This window comes from Ciconia boyciana, chromosome 22 (assembly GCF_034638445.1).
Source record: "Ciconia boyciana chromosome 22, ASM3463844v1, whole genome shotgun sequence".
NCBI lineage: Eukaryota > Metazoa > Chordata > Aves > Ciconiiformes > Ciconiidae > Ciconia > Ciconia boyciana.
Genome location: NC_132955.1, coordinates 4,296,556 through 4,317,983, shown reverse-complemented (window position 1 = coordinate 4,317,983; position 21,428 = coordinate 4,296,556). Strand labels below are relative to the sequence as shown.

The window sequence follows — 21,428 nt, the reverse complement described above, 5'->3', positions numbered from 1 at the left end:
GTTGGGTGTTTTTTGGTTTTTTGTTGTTGGGTTTTTTTTTTAGTGCTTGAAAATGGTGTGCAGATGACTGGTGAATTACTGATTTCTTTTTTTTGGTTTTTCTTTGTATAACATGAATAAAGTAGTCACTTCACTTCCTCACAACACACAAGCATTTGTTAATGCTTAAGTTTCCTGAAGACCTTATTTCAGTCGACAGAGTCTCCTCGCACTCTGTACCCATTCTGATTAGAGGAGTGGCTTTTGAACTCTTTATAAAGAGTTCAGAAATGTTCCAGTGGTGATGCTGGTCCCTTGAGAAATGCTGTGTAAGCAGACTGCTGTATGGATTCATCTGTAGAGGCTGGTGCCTGTTACAGGATTGCCAAATCCACTAGCCCGGTAGTCAAGGCTGCTGCAGCTCCCTTTTCCAGGTGCAGCCAGCAGTGCTGGGAGGAGCAGGTCTGGGTGCTCTGTTCCTCCCGTTAGCTCACTGGAGGGGTTCTCTGCCTGTCAGTTTTCCTCTGTGCTCCTTTCTTTGTGTGGAGGCGAGCATTTCATCACATAACCTAACGCTGTCTATGTAGAGATGCAGAGCTTGTACATGTAAAAGAAAAGCACTTGCTGAGTTACCTTCTGCAATACCTAGACATCCGTGGTCATGAGGACTATGGTAAATGGTCATGAAAACCGGGCTGAAAACCCTGGACCGAATTGCGTTGCCAGACAGAATTACTAACCATTGGCCTTTCTCAGCTGTACAAGTCGTGCTATAACCTCGAACAGTTCTTGCCGCCTCTCTGCTTAGAGTTATCTGATCACGTATTTAAAAGACTTTGTGGAAGAAGAGTCAGGAGCTGTATGTACCATTGCACATATGCTGACATATTTCAACGTAAGAGTGACGTGGAGGTTAGAGTACTGATAGCAGCACCAAGTACCCAAAGCTGACCAAATGTTTTTTGTACTTTTCTTGCTGTGCTTTGCTTGAGTAATCAGGACAATTCTCTGTTCGGCATAAAATGAAAGTAAATGATTAGAATAAAGATGTGCTGAGCTACTTGACAAGACTTGAGTACAGGGTACAGAATCTGTGGGTGTTTGGCACAGCCCCAGCACTGCAGATATTTTAGCGCTCGCTTATTTTTGATTCTGTTCGAATATGACTTACCTTAAAAATTAACTGCAAAGTATCTGATGTTACACAACAGATACTCATAATGGAAAAAATGGCATGACAAAGCCATAGGCATGAGTTGTAGGGCTCAAGTGGTGTTCTGAATTATCTGAGCTTCAACTCATTCTGGAGCACTTGGGCGATAATTGGTTGCATACAGAGTGGTTTGTTCTATCACATCACCCTCGTTCAGAGAAGAAACCTGTAGAAAGGCTTCAGACAGCCATGCTGACATTGGTTCCGTTCACCTATAATCCTTTGTAGATTTCAAAAGCAACTAGGATGGGATGCTGAGGAAAGCAGTAATATTCCCAGAGGGATTTATGCATGGAAATCTTTCCTGGGGACAAAGCAGCAGGGCACCTCTAGTACATCTCTTCCACTTTAGTCCCCAGCCCCCAAATTTCCTTTTCTCAGGGTCCCTGCAAGACGACACGGTGATGTAGAAACTGCATTCTGTATTTTTTTGCATCCTAAAGGGATACATTTACTTTAGGTGAGCATTTCACTCACTCACTCCGCTTATGGCTAAAATAGTAGTGAAAGGGACTGAAAGTGTGGCAGAGCATCCTTCCCATCCTGTCCATCCCATTTTAATGCAGATAGTTTGGAGATATTCCTGGGATCCTTTGCCAGGAGCACACACAGCGAGTCCGGTGGTAGCAGAAGCAATCTGGAGCTCTCTGGGGGTGCCTAGTTAAGTTGTAAGTCCATTACCAAACGTTGTTTCTCAGTTGCAGGTCTAGGCTGCAGGCATCACATCTGGACCAAGAAGAAGAAATGACTCTCGCATGTGTGGGCTGCTGTTAAGTATCAGTGTGAAAAACCAAGAGATGAGAAGGAGGCAAGGGTTGGGATAATAACTGCTGGCAGACAGCTGGGATCAGCTGAAGTAAGGAAACCGTTAAAAAGGAATTGCAGCATCAAAGCATCATTTTTCACTTTGTAAATTCAGCTCAAGTATGTCTATAGTGTTATTTGTCCTGAAGATTTGGATTCCTGTGCCGCATCACAGAGTGCTAACGTCTCTAGCAGAGGGATCTGTCACTGAACTGCAGGCATCTCTAGGGTGTAAAACAACAACAGCTTGATGGCATACAACAGCAGTTCAGGAAAGCATAAAAAAGAGGTTTCAGTAAAATTACAGAGCAGTTGGGAAGGACCATAGGAAGGGTGTGCAAACAGAACACAGCATAATAGGCCAAGCAAGCTGCATCTTGATCATGTTCTTGCCTTTAAGATACACGATTCTGAAAAAAATTCCCATTAAGTGTTATCAGTACTGCAGTGGGGGGAACACACAAGCTTTGCAGATCTTTTAGCTATCACGTGGTGACAGGAAGCTGTCAAATGAGAAATGCAGTAATGTCTACAGTAGGCACTGAAGAGGACCAGTGAAAATGACAAACGTTTTCATGAAAGGAAAGACCCACGTCCCCTTTCATAATAAGAAAATCTTTTGAGTGTAGCCCACACATGGTTCAGAGGCAGCTGCTTTGCTGATTATTGCAAGCCAAAATGTTATATCAGTACACACCTACTTAACAATACCAGTTGGGTTAATGAAGAGAAGGTTACATTTTGGTTCATATGCCTTTTGAAAAGTGGAATAACAACAACCTTTATTCCCTTGGGAGAAAAAAAAGTACAAATTCTGCCAGCTGGTTTGTAATACGAGAGTGTTTTACATGGTGTTTTCACAGCTGTCTTATCAGTTTCCTAAAATGAATCAGGGTGGAGCAAACAGTTTAGGAATGTCATGAAAAAAGGATTTGGAGCTTTGCTGTGGTTCATGATAATGATGCCCTCTTGGGATAGTGTATCAGAGTTGGAAGATCCTACTGGAGATAGGAAAAATGCTTTTAAAATATTCTCACACAAAATTCAGCAGCTATTGTGTCTACACTCTGGATCCTCTTCACTCTTTAAGGTAGTTTGACTTGGAGCAATTTTCAGATGGGAGGTATTTCCACGTCTCCTGCTGTGAGAGTCACTTCTGCAAAATGTGGCAGTTTCTGTCACTGTAACTTGTTTAAGCCGGAGCTCAGGGATCTTGACACTTTGTGGACCTGGATGCTTGCTAGATCTTAGTTGAGATGATCAGCTCCATCTAAACCAACCACTAAAGGTCAGGTCTTTTGCCCACTGAGGATGGTGGCAGAACGCTGACTGATTTCAGTGGGTTCAGTATTGTAAACTAAAAACCAAAAATACAGGGAAGGAGGCATTTCAGTGCTGTTACCTCCAGGAAAAGCGACTGTGCTGTTTCCCCTTCATCAGTGTTGCTGTTCAGTTCACAAAATAACCACTCAGACCAGTGTGCTCATATAGCACTTTGGATTTTGGTGTAGGCAAGCAATGAAAAAAATCTATACTGATTTATTGTGTGAGTTGCACAGGAGGCATGCTCTGCTGGAAAAGAATCTGACATGTTCTTTTAGCACTGCTAGGGGTTAATGCAGTACAGTTTCACTAAATATCATTCGTTCCACCGCCACCAAGAGTTAGTGTATTTGACAGAAACAAATTGAGTGAACCAAAGCTTTTTCCTTTCATAAAAATGACTATGACTAAAACTCTACTCTTTAAAATACAGCATATTAAATCACCTTATCAAACTCCTGACAGTTTTACTTTAAGTAGCCTTACGTATTTTGTTGGCTTGTAAAATACTTATCACTGCTTTAGAACTGGTATTTTTCTGAAGATTTCCCAAGTCTGATTGTGAAGGTGAGCAATGTTGTCTTCATTACAGATACCTCAGGTGGCTGCTGCAAATTGTTTCAATGGCTTACCAACACACGTGCAAAAGAACATATATTATTTACTTAGGATCTACATATGATTTATATGATCAACTTTATAGTGTCCCGAGTTAAATGTTTTAATGATAAGATTCATGATAATCTGGGATAAATTTTTAGAGTTAATAATTTTCTGTATACCTGAAAAGGTTAAGATGTGCTGATCTAGACAATAGCAATTTGCAGCAGGCCTTGTGTCTTACTTCATCCTGTGTCCAAAACGCTACTACTCCGATTCCCAAGTTGCATCTGTTTTCATAGGCCTGTGAATTTCACAAGGCATGTCTCTTAAGTTGTTACCCCAGTACCCCAAATCAGGCCAACTGTGTCTATTTTATTTATGACAGATGCTTACTGTTCTTACAGGTCTCCATTGATGGCGACATCAGTCTTTACATGCAGTTCATTTCAATGCTTAACCATTCTTGCAATTAGAAAATTAGTCCTAATTTCCAATCAGAATCATCCTCGCTGCATTTTAGGCCCTTGTCCTGTTCACTGCAGTCATGGAGAACAAACAGTTCCTTGTGTCTTTTATTGACCTACACATACATGAAGGTTCTTGGCGTCATCTTTTCTTTAGCCTGATCGTGCTAATTTGTGTGTTCTCTCAGGGGATAAGAGGATAGGCAGGACAGGCAGAAAATAACATAGAAGCTGGTTGTTTGGTTTTTTTTTTTAGCGCTTTGGTTTGGACAAGATTTATTAGTAGAAGTAATGTATTTTCTTGAACTGATTGGAGTAATTAGAACTGAGGCAAGTTTTTTGGGGCTACAACCCCTTTAACGGCAAACTTTGTCTGAACTCAGCAAAAGTTTAAAAACAAACAACAACAACAAAAAAACCAACCCCCAAAAAACAGAAAAGCTTTTCTAATGTTTCCAACTATACTAGTTGGTCTGCCAATGGTTTTTATCCTGCCTGTGTCTTGAGACCAGCACAGCACAGTACCAGTCCATATATAGTATCCTTCCAGAATGCTGGAACATCAATTACAAAGCATAATGTGCTGGAATGTTAATTAATGGGCAGACAAACTGGAAATGCAGTTTTAGCTGCTCTCAGTGTATCTTTATCCTTATTCAGGACCATAAACATCACATGTAATCCCAAATTGTTACAGTAGCCACTGAACACAGCCTAGAAATAGCTGTGCCAAAGCTGTAGAAAATGGGGTGAAGCTTTTCCTACCCCAAATGAACGTTTGTCTGATTGCCATCTGCAGTCGTTAACAGTGATCTTGTGAACTCTTAAAAACAGAGCTAAGCTGGTCCTGGCATAATTGGATGTGGAAATACCAAAAGCTGGTATTCTAGTTTGGTCTAGCGTATATAAAATTCTGGCATCTTTTGTCTACCAGGAGCATGCTAATTTGGTAACATTAACAAAGCAGAAGGTACAGTTATGAAGATTTTCTTTGTTTACGACAGTGCTGTCCACCCTCTGATAGGTGTACCCCAGTGTGCCAGAGGTGCGTTATTGCAGTCCAGATGTTATCTTGAGCACATGCAGTCCTGAAAGCTCCTGTAGGGCCTCTCAAGAGGCAAATGGCAAGATTGGTATTGTTGCCAAATCATGATCTGCGTAAATATGTCCTCCCTTTCAAAACTGCAATTATAGTTTGACGTACAATGTTCTTCTTTTAATAACGGGTGTTTTCTGTTAAACAGACACGGAATTCTGGACTGAGGCATGTGCATTTGGTTGGTGGATTAAGGAATCTCACTTGGCTACCTATTTTGAAAAAGAAAACATGAGAAAGCATCAGGCAGCGTTTGAAAAGTTTTAGGGTAGGAGGAAACACTGGCTAGACAGGGGACATGATCATCCTACTTAAAAGCACTCTTTGCTCACCGCTACCCAAACAACGCTCTAACATCTTGTCTAACACCCTTCTTTCACAATGTAATTTGTTGCTCTGTTGTTCTCACTGAAAATTCCTTGAGGAGAGTGGGCAATAGTGTCTGATCACACAGAATTAAATCCTTCTGGAGGTCAGTAATCTCCCATTCTGACAGACCTTCGGCGCACAGTGGAAGGCTCATCATCTCTTGGCCAAACGCCTTTTCACTTCATCTGAGACTGTGGCTTTTTGTCTGTACTTCCATTGCTGCAGGAGGGAAATGGGAATGGCTGTGAGTTGCTTCCTGTTACAGGCAGGACTTTTTGATGTAGGTTTGATATGCTGTGGCATATCTCGCCAGCTCTTTGTTTCTGCGTAGCCTTTAACATTCTTTTTCTCAGTGGCAAAGGGGGTTTTGGAGTTTGGTTATAGATATTTCTGCAGAGACAGAGCTCTGCAAGCAGAAATTTTGTCTCTGTTGGCTTCTATTACCGAAAGAACTAGAACCTGGGCATTAATTCTGAGATTCCCAAAATGCAGTTCCTTTCATGTTGCCTGGTCATCTCACTCCAAAACAGGTGTATACAGGAAAATAAAGCTATTTTTACTCATCCTGTTACTTGTTTCTTCTCTGAAGCTCTGCTAGCAAGCCCCAATTTCAACCATTGCTCGGATGAAGGGTAATGCTGGTGTTAAAATGCAACCCTGGTGGTAGAAGGGTCATAAAGCACACATTCATTTAGATTTAGACAGACTAGAGTCAGTTACCCACAGCCCAAGGTGCTCTTGCCAAAAATTGCAAAAATTAAAATTAAACAGCCAGCAAAACAGAAATCTCCCATTCCTTCTGCAAAAACCCAAATCTATTTCAAAACTCCCCAGGCTACAGAAATAGATATGCCTTTCATTAGTTACTGAAGGGATGGCAGTCCCTGTGTTCTTTTAGACTGCTGAAGTGTGAAGAAAATTAGTATCTCACATTTACAAGGTTATACTAGAATATTTTCTCCACAGGCTTATACTTCTTAGATAACAAATATTGTAAGCAATATTTATTTTTTATATGGTCACGCTTAATAGAATCCATCTAGGAGATGATCTGATGGTACATATCATTTAAAAGACTGAGTGTTTTTATATCTTCTTGTAGGGATTCTGGCTATTTAAGAGACAAGATCTTGTTTATTACAGCCAAATTTTTTCTTTGCTGTTGTGCAAACTTCATGTCAGCTTGCAGTACAAACACACAAAAGATAAAGAGTGGATTGAGGTTTTATGTGAATTTTTTGGCTCCCTAGTTCGCCAAAGAGATGTTTGAACGAGTGGTTATAATGCTAAGATGTAACAAGGTGTGGATGTGACCAAAATGGAACTTGGGTTGGATTTCTCGACCAAAGCCAGGAATGGTGATCCTGAAAACTCCCCCATCACCCAGTCTTTGAAGACTTCAAATGCTATAGGTGATTTGTGTTGATATTCTTGAAATACCTATAGTTGTGCTTCTGCATAGGCACAGGCCAGTCCAGTCTTAGAGGTCTGGCCAGTTTAGTGCTTTATTTATACCAAAGCCTGAACAGCCGGGATCCAGGAACTGAGCGTGCCTGTGTGTCCCAGACGGCATTTTCAGAGCAAACTCCCTATGTTCCAGCAGGATCTGGCTCCTTGTAAAATGCAGGGGAGGCTGTTGTTGCTGGAGAACAAGGATGCTTTCTTTGCTATCCTCTCCTCTGCCTCAGGGACTTCAGACCCCAGTATTGACTTGAAGAAGTCCTTTGCCTACCTGGGTTCTCGCTCAGAAGGCATCCAGCTTACATTGGTACACTGTACACAGAGCCTGCGTGTCTAGCATAAAGACTTAGGAATCGTACGTGCCTCAGGAGGTCCTAAAGCCACAAATGTTGTCAGCTGCCACAGGACTTGGGGGAACCTTCCTACGCACCTGCCCGTGCCGAAGCATCCACTTTTGGCCGTGGTCAGATAGGGTAGTGTGGGAAATGGACCCTGCATGATTGTTCTGGTGTTGCCAGAGGTGACTAACACAAGTTCTGGATTGGACATAAATGACTAAATATTAGACACAGTGGCTCCTCTCTTCCTATTTGGAAGCTGGTCTGTTGCTGTCATCTCATTCCCTTTGACTTCTCAGCTCTGTACTGGAAGCATCAGATCCTCCCTTTCTTTCACAAACCTATGTCTTGAAATCTGTTTTCTTAGGAGTGATATGGTACATGTATAAAGCCGTTGACATCAGTTCTGAGAATATTTTCTTGTAGGTGGAACTATTATTCCTCCTAGGTACTGTAAGTGTGCACCGAGTCAGTGATTTGCTATGCTAATAAGTTGCTGAAGGAAAAATGGGAATGTATTCCCCTCTAGTATATGTGGTTTAGAAAGACTAAAGGGCAACAGAAGATAAACAATTACAGAAAGGACTTCTGCCAGAAGTAATGAAAGAGACAGGACGCTGCAGATTTAGATGAAAATATTTCTGGAAGATTTCTCTACTGTGTGTGGTTTTTTTGGCTGTTTTTTTTTTTTTTTAAAGTGTTTGTTGCACTGTTTTATGTGATGCCACTCTCCTATGAAAGCAAAACCCGAGGACTGCAGTGACAGATGATATAGATGACATATTCACTCACTCTGATCCAAGCTTAATTCCAGAAACTTGGCATCTTGTTTATCAGCTCTGCTAACAAATAAAAAACAAAACAGAGCTACCTCCAATTCCTAGGTAGGATTATTTTGCAATTTTTTTTTTTTTTGTACAAGTAATTTTCTTGACTCACAACTGAAGATTACCCTGTTGCTTAATTTACTTGGTCATTAACTTGGCACTGTGGGCAGATGTGATGTAAAGCTCTTAACCATTCTGGGGTTAGATGGAGGCAAGTAATCTGCACCCAGAAGGTTTAGCAAGGCATCCATCCCAAGGGAGTGTAGATACTTTTAATTAATTTAATTAAGGGGAATATTTTGTACTGGACTAAAAAGATTATTTTGTTGACTAAGACCTAAATATTAGTTTTCTTAAAGGGAAATAACAAGATAAAAACCGAAATTCTGTTTACCATGTACTTTTTTGTGCAAAAATAACGTTGATTTTTAGTTTGAAGAGAAAACCAAATTTCTGTCACTTATATTTCATTCAGCGGACAATTAAGCATTGCTGATATGCTGACTGGATTGCTAGTTGCAATGCATATCTTAAGCTATTTAGGTAATTTAAACAAATGTTTATATTAGCTTTAACAGGTAATAGAGCTTTTCTCTTCCTGTGTGTTCCTTTTGCACCTGGTCTTCAACTGTCTGTCTGATCTCTTGTAGGGGAGGATGAGTAAAACGTTTTGGTTTTCAGGTATTATTCCCAGAAGTATCTTTTTAAAAAAAAAAACAAAACAGTAGAAGGCTGTGTGGGTGTTTTCACAGCAGAGAGATGTGCCTACACGTACGGGAGATACCTGGAGCAGCTCCGCCTACACGGGCAGCACACGGGCACTGGGGCCGGTTGCGGTGATGGTGTTCTCATCGCCTCAGTACGTGTCATCGCCAAAAAATCCCTTCGCTCAGCCCTGGTCCCTTCCGAGCGGTACCTGCAGGAACAGGTTCAGTGCTCAGACGCCGTGTTAACGCCTCGGCCCTGCTGGAGGCGCTGACAGATGCCGGAGCCACTTGAGGTCTGCTCCCCGCAGCGCAGCCCGGCCCACGGAGCCGCCCGCCGTCGGCTCCCTCCTTTTCGGCAAACCCTTCCCACAGCATCGCTCACCCCGCAGGCGCCCGGGCGTCCCCGCCCGCAGCGAGGGTGCCCTGCGCGCGGGAACGGCTCCCTCACAGCAGCGGCCCGCGCCCACCGCCACCGCCTGCCCCCCCGAGAGCAGATCCGCGCCCACCGCCTCCCTCCCCTCACAGGGCAGCTCCGCACCGCCTCCCCCCCAGGGAGCAGATCCGCGCCCACCGCCACCGCCTCCCCTCACAGGGCAGGTCCGCGGCCACCGCCACCGCCTCCTCTCAGAGAAGGGGCTCGCGCCGCCGCCGCCGCCCGTTACTACGTTCCCCCTCACAGGAGGAACTCGCCCCACACACGGGCCCGGCGGCGCCGCCACAGCGCTTCCTCCCGCCCCACAGGGGCTCCGCCCGCCTCCTGCTAAAGTTTCTCCCGCTCGCCGGGCGCGGGCGCTGCTGTGGCCACGCCGCAGCCTGCCGGCGCCCTCCCGACCGGGGCTTATCGCAGGCGGCGATCACGGATGTGATTAAAGCGCATCCCCCCCCCCGCCCTCCGCAGCGGCCGCGCCAGGTACGAGCGGCGGGAAGGCGAGGAGCGAGCACCGAGCCGCTGGGCAGCGCCCCGCCCCTCCCGAGGAGACCTCCCCCGACGCAGGTTGCGCTCGGGCGGAGAGGGGCGCGCGTTTTGCATAGCCACACCCCCTCATGAATAACGAAGCGGCCCCGCCTCTCCCGGGCGGCTCACCTCCGAGCGCGGAGGGAGGGAGCGAGCCAGTCAGCCCGGGGGCGCGCGCGCCCGCCCGCCGCCTCCCTTCCCCCTTCCTCCTTCCCTCCCTCCCCCCGCCCGCCCGCCCGGGGGGCGAGCGCCGCACGCCGCTCCCGCCCCGCCTGCTCCCCTCCCCCCTCCGCGCGGCCCAGCGCGCGCGCCCGTGAGGTGGCGGCGGCGGCGCGCTCCGAAGCGAGCGAGCGGGGGGCAGAGGCGCGGGGGCCGCCGCTCCCCGGGGGAGGCCGCGGCGGGCGGACGGGCGGCAGGGAGGGAGGGGGCGCTGTGGCAGTTGGGCGGCGAGGGAGCAGCGGGGCCGGCGCCGCCGAGGAGGGGCGAGACCGGCCGCCCCCCACCGCTCCCCGCCCCTCCCCTTCGGGCGCGCGCTCAGCCCGGCGGCGGCTCCCGGCGCCGCGGCGATGTGGTGAGAGGGAGGCGCCCCGCGCTCGTCAGCCGCGGCCGCGGGCGGTGCGTCTGTGAGGGGGGCGCGGGCCGCCGGCGAGCCCCGCGACGCCGTCGCGCCAGGTAAGGGCCAGCGGCCGCGGGGCGCCGTGTCTGGGGGAGCGTGTGTCCGTGTGTCCGTCCCCACCGCCCCCCGCGGCGACAGATGGGGGCGGACCGAGAGGGGGCGACGCCCGGCGACATGTCGGCGTGCGGCGGGGAGGGGACGGGGGCGGCGGGTAGCGGTGTCTGGGTGGAAATCGCGGCGAGACCCCCCCCGCCCCTCCCCTCCCCCCCCGCGCGGTGCCGCACACGGGTGGGGGCCGGGCAGAGCCCCGCACCGCGGCGGGGGGAGGGGGGGGGCAGATACAGCCCCCGTGTCCCTGCCGTGGTGACAGCGGAGCGGGGGGGACGCCTGGCGGTGCTCCCCGCGTCCCCCGCGGCGGGGCCGCCCTGCACCCGCACCCCGCGGGCGGGCTGGGTGAGCCGGCTGGGGCTGACCGGCTCACGGTGGGTTTGGGCTTCGGTAATAGAACTTGGGGTAGCAGCGGGTGGCGTTGGCGTGCCCGGGCGGCTGTAAAGGTGGGGTCGGTACGAGCGGCGTGCAGGTCCAGTTTCCAAAATGCCATCTTTTCGGTTAGAAATCAGCTATTTTTAAGAGAGCGGCACGCAATCTTAAAAGGTAAGTGACTATTTCGTGCGCACATCACGTGCTGCAGAATTCAGATCCATCCCTTCAAACGCTCAGGGAGGCTGTAAGAAGGAATTTTTCTTGCAGAACGGCCCCGTATTTACAGGGGCTGTGCTGCAGGTCGCGTGCACGTGAGGCAAACACACACCGCCCTCCGCTCCCCCGCCTGCTGCTTCTGTAGTGCTGGAGGAAAACAAGGGTTAAACATCCTCCCTCTTCTTCCTCCCATAGGGTGAGTAAGGAGCGTGGAGTCTAATGACACACAGTATCTTTCTGTTACAGGCGTGGGTTGGTTGTTGGGGGCTAAAATGTAAAAAAGAAATGAGAGATGATGAGGCAGACAGCTTCTCTCAGATCTGTGTTTTGCAAGGAAAAGACAGATTCTCATCCCCATTTGTGTGGGGAAGTTCAGGAGCATATGTTGGATGGTAAGCTGGTTTAGAGAATGATGCATCGATGTGGGGTTTAGGCTTTTATACAGGTGAAAAGAGCATAAGGCAAATTAAATATCTGGAGAAATTAAATAAATTATGACGGTTAATTAGTGCTGCTAGGGAGTGTAGCATAGCTACAGTATACTGAATGAAGGCAAATTAATGTTGAATTGGGAGAAGAACAAGAAGAAATACAGCGAACGTGCCATAGAGAACAACAACATGGCCATGAAACGCTGCTTGCAGCATTTCTCAGGTTGGAGCTTGGAATGATTTCTTCAAAATGCTAAAGGTTGGGTGTTGTCTATTTTTCTTATTTAATCCTCAAAACTTAAATACTAAACCTGTAACTGAAAACATCTGTTCCTAATGTGTGAATTAAAAAGAAAAAAGAAAAGAGACTAGTGAAATAAGTGCCTTTTGGCCAGAACATACTGAAGAGAATTGGCTAGCTACAGTCACGTGAGGCTTTCTTACTGGAGTGGTGAGAGACACCTTAGATCATGGATACTTTGTGTGGAGTTACGCTTATCTAGAAAATGTATGATGAACCTGCAGTCGAATTATGAAAGTACAATATATTGCAACTTGCCATAATCAGAATCCCATTTTTTGGCTCTGCGAACAAACTATCGGGGGAGGGGGGAAAGCGGTAGTGCTTAGGCAAAGACTATCTTAAGCCATTTGAGGTCTGTGGCCATCATGACTCTGGGGCTTCTAAAAAAATAAACAGACTACTTAGAGTTGCGCTTCTTTTTTGTAGTAACTCTTGCTAAGTGCATCATAAATGCGAAAGACTGCATGTACTCCAAACTTGCCAGCAATTTCATTTGAGTGGAAAGGAGCGGTAGGGCCATATCCTGTTTGGATCTAGACTGTGGTCATGGAATATTGAAGCATACTCGCATGCAGATTTAGGCTTGTAATTACAATGTGAATTACTGGTTACATATTCAGTGTAACTGGATGACTAATACAATTTTCTAAAATAAACTCCTTATCAATATCGATTGCATTATAGCAATTCCTGTCTTGTTCTCCTCTTTCTGTCTTTTCCTTTGGTTTTCCCATGATCCTATGTCAGCTTGTGGTTTTTTAAATTGAAATGCATATTCTGAACAAAAATATGTCTTCTAAGGTACCTAACAATTCCATTTTAACGTTTTAGGTTACATACGCTAGATTTACTTTCAGTTAAACCTGTAGAATGTAAGTGATATATATGTTGTTGTTGAGAAATCCATGAGCATACCTGCTATGTGCAATGGATTTTTAAAAGATTAATTTTTTAATGCAACGTTACAGGCAAGCATGCCTAACTTTCTGCTTGTAAATGTTCATTTATTAGTATTAATGTGCATAAATGCAGACTGCATTAGGCCCAAATGTGCATCACGTACAGTATGATGCACTCTGTACACCGAGTTCTGCAGGCTTTGTTTTATATATATATTTCCAGAAGAACACTTTATCTGCAGGGTCTTCTTTGGTTTGTCTATGACACATTTAAGTTTCATTACTAGAGAATCTTATATTTTCTTTAATTTCACGATGCTTGTCAAAATCAGTATTATATTTTACTTTTTTATTAAATAGCAAAGGGAAGACAGTAAGAAGGCAGCCAGAAAATTCTAAAACAACCCCTTCATACATTAAGAAAGAAAAAAAAGTACCCTGCAACCCTCCCAGCTTTGTGCATGGTTTTTCTTGTTTTAAAAAAAAAAAAAGAAATTTTGTTCCTCCTTATGTTTTATCTACATTTACCTTTTCTAGAGGTGGTTAAACTTGTGAGGTTTAGTAACACCTGTAATTCCACGTTGTGAAATATTAAAAAAAAATTTGCTTTTAAAAATTTTCAAAAAATGTCCTGATTTCTGTCTCTTTGATGTATAAAGCTGTGAGTATACACATTGATCCTTTTTCTTTAAACTTTTGAGTCTGAATTTTCTTTAAAGCACAGTGATATGGCAAGATGACTTCCCTTGACATCCAGACAATCAAATGGCTCTTAACTGTAGTTTCTTGACAAGATTAAACTGATTTTAAGAACTGATGCAAGATCAGTGACCTCATGTCTCTGTTCTCCGACCTGCAGCGGCGTGGCGTTGTAGCCCTCTCTCTTATACCACGTTAAATGCTTGAGCAGCTGCTGGGTGAACAAAAACTATTTATTTTTGCAGAGTTCATTTCTAGCTGGATCAACAAACTGAACTTGACCTGTTGAACGTGAGGGTGACAGGAGGAGGATGCAGGAGTATGAAATAGAGTGGCTGGATCTGTCCTTCATGGCAGCCGTGAGCTCTTTGAATGGTTGATGCCAATTGTGATCTCATGCCTGGAGTACTTGCACGAAGCCTTAAAAACGTCTCTGCAAATGGTACCTTTCAATGTACAGTGAGTGCCTTTCCCCGAGTGCATGTTTTGTTTGTGCTTATACTACACAAAGAATACTCACAGCCTTACTGACATCATTACTTAGAATCCTCGTGGTCAGCCTGATCAGTAATTTCAGGTTGTCTTGCACTTTGCTTCCAATATAATAAATATGTGCCAACCTCTAGGAACATTTTTCAGCATCCGTAGAACGTGTAAAACCTGCGTGGTCGTACAGGGCCTAGTGACGTTACCAGTAAGGTCCGTGGGAGGTTACCACGGTCTTCAAGTGAGAACAGAACTGAGCCCACAGTTGTTTCTGACTCTTACAATTTGAAATCTTCATCTTGGAATAACATGTTAATTTTATCTTCAAGGTAGAGAGTATGTCTGTTGCATTCACTGGAGATAAATTAGTGTTTAAAGCTCATTGCAACTGCAAATATTCGCAGCAGTGAACTAGATCATTCATCTCTGGTTTATTTGCAAACTGGATTTTATGAGCTTAAAAAACCAAATTCTAGTTATGTTACTTAGAATTATTCTGGTCCCATTATTTTATGGGGCTAAAATGCAGTTGTTTGTTTTACGTTCATTTAAAAAGCACTTACTTTAAGTACAAACCCTACCTTAATTAGAGAAGATAGTGGCTTGCTTGGTGTACTTACATTAAGAAGGGAGAAACTAGGTGTTTAGAGCCCCATCTTGAAATTGTCCCATGTGAAGCCGCCCCATCCAGTTCAGTTCTACTTAAGCGACCTGTGACGAAAGGATCTAGTTTCATGATGAGGGTGATGGACAAATTGGAGAGGAATTTAGGTTGTCGTCCTAGCATGGAATTGGCTGTGGGATTCTGATGAGAGAGCAGAAGTTACTTTACTGGATTTTGAATAAAAATGCTGTATGTTTTGAGAGCTGCGGTGATGGAACTGTGGGGCTTCAGATCTTCAGGCAAAGAAATCTTTGAATAATCCACAGAGTTCCCTGAACAGTCTGGTTTTCTTCCTGGGCGGCATTTATTACCTATCTTTCCAAAATGTGTCAAATAATTTATACTGTGGTGTGAGAAACTCCATCTTGAAAAATACTCTTTAAGAGAACATTAATTAGTAATGATAGAACATGAAAAGTATAGTATGCTTTTTTGACTCAAATTTGGTTTTGTGCCACATCGCACGATTGTTTGATTTCAAAGGAATAATTACTTATTCACAGTGTTTATAAAACACACGTAATAGTTGGGTTTGTATGTATTCTGCATAAAGCAAACCTTGGTCTAAGTTTTGCTTCCTCAGTCATTTTAATAATTTTTTTGGTAAAGCTTTTGCTTGCTCTGAGGGAAGGGCTTATTTGATAAAAATGTTGCTTTTTTGGAATTTAAAATTTGAGAGTGGCTTTTATTTATTTTTTTTTTCCTTTCCCTCCCACCAACCCTGTTGCTTCATAAAGATGAGAATTGTTTCGCTTTACCAAACAAGTAACCTTAGGTAGTAATCCTTAAGAGCCAATTTGGCAAAGGCACGCGTGGATACTTCAGGAACATGAAGAATCCTGGTGAGTTCATGTTACTATTCCTATGCAGGCAAGTCTCCACATGCTGCCGCCTTCTTGAGCTGGGGCCCTCGTGCTGATGAGGAATGATGTTGCATGAGCTAATGGGTAGGGAAGTAATCTGTTAGAGTGGTGTTCTCTTCTGAACTGGCATAACTAATGAAGAGGGTGATGAATCATGCATGTTGACATTTCAGCTATTACCAGTATTTGTTATTTATTTGTCCTTTATGAAAAGAACATATTGGTGACTGAAGGAATATCTTCCAGAGCAGACTGATAGCTCTGTGGTATGAAGGCTGGAGTTGCTGTTAATTTTTCTGTTTGGCTGGGGAGTGATTTGTTGTTGGAGATCTTTCATACTCGTAATTTTGAAGTCTGGGAGCAACTTGTTGCTCATTAGTTGTTTGGTTGCACTTAGTGAGAAGGAATAAAGTGGTGTATGTCCGAAGTGAAGATCCTGGTGTGTATGAATTACCCTTTCTTGCACCACAAGCAGTTCCATTCATGTTGCCCCATTTCACATAAGTAATTGAAAAGTCATCTGATTAGCATTTCTGACCTTATTATGTGATCAAAGCAGAGAAAGCTCAAAGCTGCGTTTGTTCCTGTGCTGAGCTGTAAGTGTATGCAAATGGCAAATGTCTATCTTCCACTATCCAAGCCTTTCCAAAGCTTAGAAAGATGGAGACAAACTTCCTTGCTTCTCTTTCCTCTATTTTTTTAATCTGGAAGTTTGTGATCATTTCTTTTAGAGTAGGTTGCATGTAAGACAGCAGTGATGTGGTCATCGTGATGAGTTATTTGTCTTTACATCCTGTTTGCCATATGTCCTGGGGTGTTTTGCCATTGGAAGAGGTGACTTGGTTTTCAGAGATCAATGACGCTTTGCAGATTTCCATTCACTTAAAACCTGAAGCTTGTGTACATTCATCACTAATGAAATTCAGCTGAATAGTTGAACTGAATCTTCTACCCTAATCTGTAGGGGATATTTTAAAGATTAAAATATGGGATAGCTTGACAGAGCGGTTGAGGTAAAATTTCCAAGTAACGGTGAACAAGGTAAATGTCCGGTTTTTATTTTTTTCCCCTCTGAGTCCCTCACTTTAATGGTGAATATTCTATTGGCTAATTTTTACTTACATCAGCTTTAATTGCTAATTATGTTTGAATCATAGTGATCTCAAATTTCAGATGTGTAATGATCTCATTAATGAAAAAAGTATTTTGGATAGGTGAATTCTTATTTGCAATACAAGTCACACTGGGAATTTGTTACTAATTAGCGAGGGTGAGAAAAGAGATGGTTAATTTGTATTTTATGATAGGTGATCTTCCTTTTTACTTGCTTACTTTTAGATATTTTGGGTGTTTATTTCATTTTTCCTTTCATGCCTGTATGATTTCCAGGGCAGGCAGAATAATATTTTGGCAGATTGCTGCTATTTTTCTGTATTCCGATTATTTAAGTAAAATGCTTTTATAAAGCAGTCAGTAGGAAACATCAGTGCTGCAATTTATATTTTTTAGATGCCTTAACGAGTGAGGTTTGTATATGTATGAGAATGGTTCCCCCCTTTTTTTTACATGTTATTTTTTCAGCTGGCTGTCTTAAAAATGTGGGTTTCTTTCTTAGTTTGCATGAGAAACTTAGTGAACTCATTTGAAAAAGAGAAACCATCAGTGCGTATGAAAAGTATCAAAATTTAAGACAATGTAAAATATCTCTTCAGAATGGGAGTGTGAATATTTATAGTGTTTGTGGTTCCAGAAGGCTGTTGTGCATTGATTCCAATCGCTGAAAAGCATTAACTGATACTCTTGAAAGTGTCTTAATATCCTTAACCTGCAAACAATTATGGTCTCTTTGGTTCACTGCCAGTCACCTTGATGTTCACCTGGAGTTCCTTGCAGGTGGATTTTCCATCCTTGAATTGCGGAGTATTAAGGTGATTGAGCTAGATCCTGTGGTCAGTGTTTTAACGGTTGGCTTAAATATTGGTGAGCCGTACTTACGGGCTTAGCATGACTTAGGTCATGCTTAGCATTTTAGTGGGCTGCTTCTGTCTGAGTTTGTGAAACTTTTATTATTTCCAGTGATGCTGAGAAAAAATACAAGGAAAACGGGGAGAAGATTGTAAGGAGAAACAAACGTGAATTGAGTAGCTTCCTGGTTGTGTATCTAGAAGTATAAATGTTGGAGGATTCAGATTCTTTCTGCAGTTGTGAAATGGAAACTGGTTTATTGGCTTTGTTTTAGGGAAACAAACAAAAAAGGCTTATCTTTTATTGCTCTTTGAAGAAGTTCTACCTGTCTGTGCTGTCACCCAGCTGTTGATTCTTGCTGTCTTCATCCCCCTGCTGAAAGCTGCTGGTCTCTCAGCTGTGCTGAACCAGATGCCTGGGTGTAAGGTAGAAAGAATAATCCCATTTTACTTCCTTCCTCCTGGTGTTCCTGCCCTGAAATTATCTACTGGGGGTGCTGATCAGGTGGAGTTAACAGTCCTGTTTTGTCCCACCAGTTTGGCACGGCAGATTCCGGTGATGCCTTTTTCCATCAATAAAAATGAGCTTCTGCTATCTTCTTGGGTTGCGATCCCATAAAAGTTAGTATTTTTAATGAAGATATATTATTAGAAAGTAAAGGAACAATATGCAGCCAGAGTGCAATGAACGATGAAGTGCGCATCTTTCCTGTTGCCGGTCCTTTTATCTACCTCTTTAATAAGAGACAATTTTCCCTTTTGCCTTATCTCCCATTCTGTCCTGTGGGATTATTCTGTATCGAGAAACTATTTCTCATAGCAGGGTGCTCTTAATGTTCCAGATGATGATTTGAAGAGGCCTAGTAACTAGAAGATAACGGTACACAGCGCTTTTGTAGAAATGAGGGACATGTTTTTAGTGCTGAGAGATGTCAACAGGAAAGCCTATGTGTTCTGTAGTTCACCAGGACTTGGGGAGTCACTGGGGTGATGGCAGCATGGTGCTTGTAACTTGGAAGAAGTTGGTCAAAATAGTCATGTCCTTTCGGACGTAAGCCCCCTGTTCACTCTTCTTTCTCTAGGTTCCCTTAATAGTATGCAGATTTTTAGTTTCATGTCTTGGCTCTCTTCTCAGAGGCTAGTGCGTGTCTGTGAACGTCAGGGGTCAGCCGCTGAGTAGATAATTGGGATAGGCTTGGGCAGGCTGTTTCTTGTCAGTGTTGCAGAAGAAAGTCATCATCAAAGAGGAGATTAGTGGACAAACAGATAAACAACTTTCTATCCTTCAGAGATTTTATGGAATAGAATAAGGAAGGGTTCTGAGAGAGGAAAAAAACAAGTAAAATATCGTGAGGATAGATTTTAGAAATATGTGATGCTTGGAGGAAAGAGCCAAAAGGAAGTGTGTGTTGAACTTTTATGAGAGTTGTAAAACAGAGCCTGTGGAGGGGTGCAGATGTAAGTGGATATAGTGACTTGAATGATCCAAATAAGTGTTTGTGCTTGTGGATGTTTCTGGCTTGCCTCAAGCTCACAGGCCACATTGTTCTTCATGTGACTATTTTTAAGGATACTTGCAAAATGATATGGGTGCAGGCAGTTATTCTGTGCATATAGCTGTATGTTGCTTATCTGTTTACTTTCTGTAGTTGCTTAAGTTGGGGTCTAACATTATCTCTTCTAGCAGCTTTTGCATTTCTAAATAATCTTAGTTTAATACCTAATTTATATTTTCTGAAGGGAGAAAACTCCCATTTGCTAATTGAATGGGGATTTTTTTCCTCTTATTCAAATAATTATTTCCTATTTAATTTTCAATGTAAGATTTGATTAGAGGACCCCAACTCAATTTTCTGCTGTTTCACACAGCTATTAGTATGATATATGCAGCTTCACAGTTAGAACATTAGTGTTTGCTTGAAATCTCTGTGAGCAGCTTTCCATTGGCACCAACCTTTGGTTAATACTTGGGCGTGTGTCTCAGCATCCTTTGCTTTTTTGTCTTCAGGAGTGGGGATTTAGTGTAACAGGCACTGTTAAATAAAGGAATATTGCTCTTTGAAGGTTTATGCTGTGATGGAGCTACATATGCCCACCCGCTTTCTCTTCAGACTGGTAATATTATCTATGTCTTGATTTTAAAAAAATAAAATAAAGAAAATGCAATGCTGACAGCAGGCAGTGCTCCTACACCTCTTCAGCAGAGGTGGAATATACCATCTGGCACTATGTGGGTAGTAGTTATCCCAAAAAGTAATAACAGTGGGAGTTCTTGCCAGTTACAAGTTGTGATCGCAAGCCAAATGGTGTAGTTCTAAATTAGTGTACGTTTCCAAAGAGAAAGAGATGCAAGTATTTATTTTTGCAAACTTGAGAAGTATTTTCAGTCACAGGGGTCTATGCTGAGGTTTTAGTTGCTAGCATGTGAAAGTAAGTGTGAGGGGAGTAAGTCAGGGGAATATGGGCTGTGATGACTGCTAGACCATCTTCTAGGCACTAAAAAAAGTTGGATTTTTCTTTTTGATTATGTAAGCCTCAACTTGCTTAGTACATGCAAGGTTGAAACTGAGGAATTATTTTAAAAGAGAGAATAATGGAGTGCTCTATTGATTTGATTTTGACTTTGCCAAATCGGACCTGAAAGATCTCAGTTCTTCATCCTTTCGCACTACTAACTAGTCTTGGACAAATTGCTGCTACCTGCCGTGAGAGGAGGAGAACAACTTTGTAACTAGGTGAAAAATTCCCTATATTGCTTTTAGTAGTACTTTTGATATGGTAGCCTATGATATTTTTGTCTGAAAAGTTAGACCTAGCATAATCAGAACTGCTGTAAAGTGGATGCAAAACTGGTTAGCAAGTTGCTTAGTAACCTGGATGACAGAGTTGAGAGCGTACTAGTTAAACCTGTGGGTGACATCAGCTTTCAAGGGGTTGCAGGGATAGGAAGAAAGGATTAGATTCAAAAGGATCTTGAAAAAATGGAAATTTGAAATATGAACAAGTTAATTTATTAGAGTTTTTTCTGAATAAAACGAATTGTCAGTAGCATAAATACAGGAAAACAGGAACAGAGGAGTTTGGAATATGCAAAGCTCTGTAAAATGTCCAAAATGAAAATTTAAAAAATGCCATTTGCATGTATGCATGCTTGCATGCACACAGAGCAAGGGAAATCCAGAGGGAATTGTCAATTTGTGACTTCTTTCAGATTTAGATTCTTATTCTAGACTCTCTCAGACCTTGAAAGTACTATGTATCAGTGTGGACAAAATTCATGCACAAACACAGGTAGGTTTTCAAAGAGGGCTTTTGTTGTTCTTAAGTTATTTGGGAAGATGATTTAGCTGCTCTTAGGTCAGCATACATTGTCTCTCTGCTAGGGGACTTTGCCAATATCTTTTTTTTCCCCCACCAGCATAGCTGTAGACCCCCTACGGGGGTCTTCATCAAGTAGCTAAGCTTTGCATTGGACTCTTATTTCTTTGTGGATTTTTTTTTTTACTGCTTCTGCCTCTTGTAAATGTCCATGAGACTACCTAAAAAATCTAGTCAGTAAAAACTTTGTCTGAGTCTACTGAATGCATTCATAGTCCTTGCGCCGAGTTAGTTTTCTGTGTTGTGTTGCTATAGTTTTGGTCTTTGGAAATGGAGATCAACATTG

General features: G+C 43.3%; 1 protein-coding gene and 1 long non-coding RNA gene across 10 annotated transcripts in view; one reads left to right on the top strand and one right to left on the bottom strand.

Annotated features, from left to right (window-relative positions):
- Nucleotides 1-4,073: 4,073 nt before the first annotated feature.
- LOC140662674 (uncharacterized) lies at nucleotides 4,074-10,320 on the bottom strand. Of its 2 annotated transcripts, none has more exons than XR_012046146.1 (3): nucleotides 10,269-10,320; nucleotides 9,262-9,393; nucleotides 4,074-6,070 (listed from the first exon to the last, which is right to left on the bottom strand). It is a non-coding gene; the product is annotated as an uncharacterized lncRNA (long non-coding RNA). The 2 variants fall into 2 exon arrangements; XR_012046144.1 differs by lacking the exon at nucleotides 10,269-10,320 and adding an exon at nucleotides 9,862-10,031.
- The window catches only part of TANC2 (tetratricopeptide repeat, ankyrin repeat and coiled-coil containing 2), a 252,991-nt gene continuing 241,870 nt past the window's right edge, over nucleotides 10,308-21,428 (top strand). For 5 of the 8 annotated variants that reach the window (XM_072886245.1, XM_072886241.1, XM_072886242.1 and 2 more), the window contains exon 1: nucleotides 10,308-10,811. The gene's annotated coding sequence lies outside the window, so the exon portion shown is untranslated. The remainder of the gene's footprint in view (nucleotides 10,812-21,428) is intronic. The other 3 variants (XM_072886240.1, XM_072886239.1, XM_072886238.1) reach the window with 1 other exon arrangement.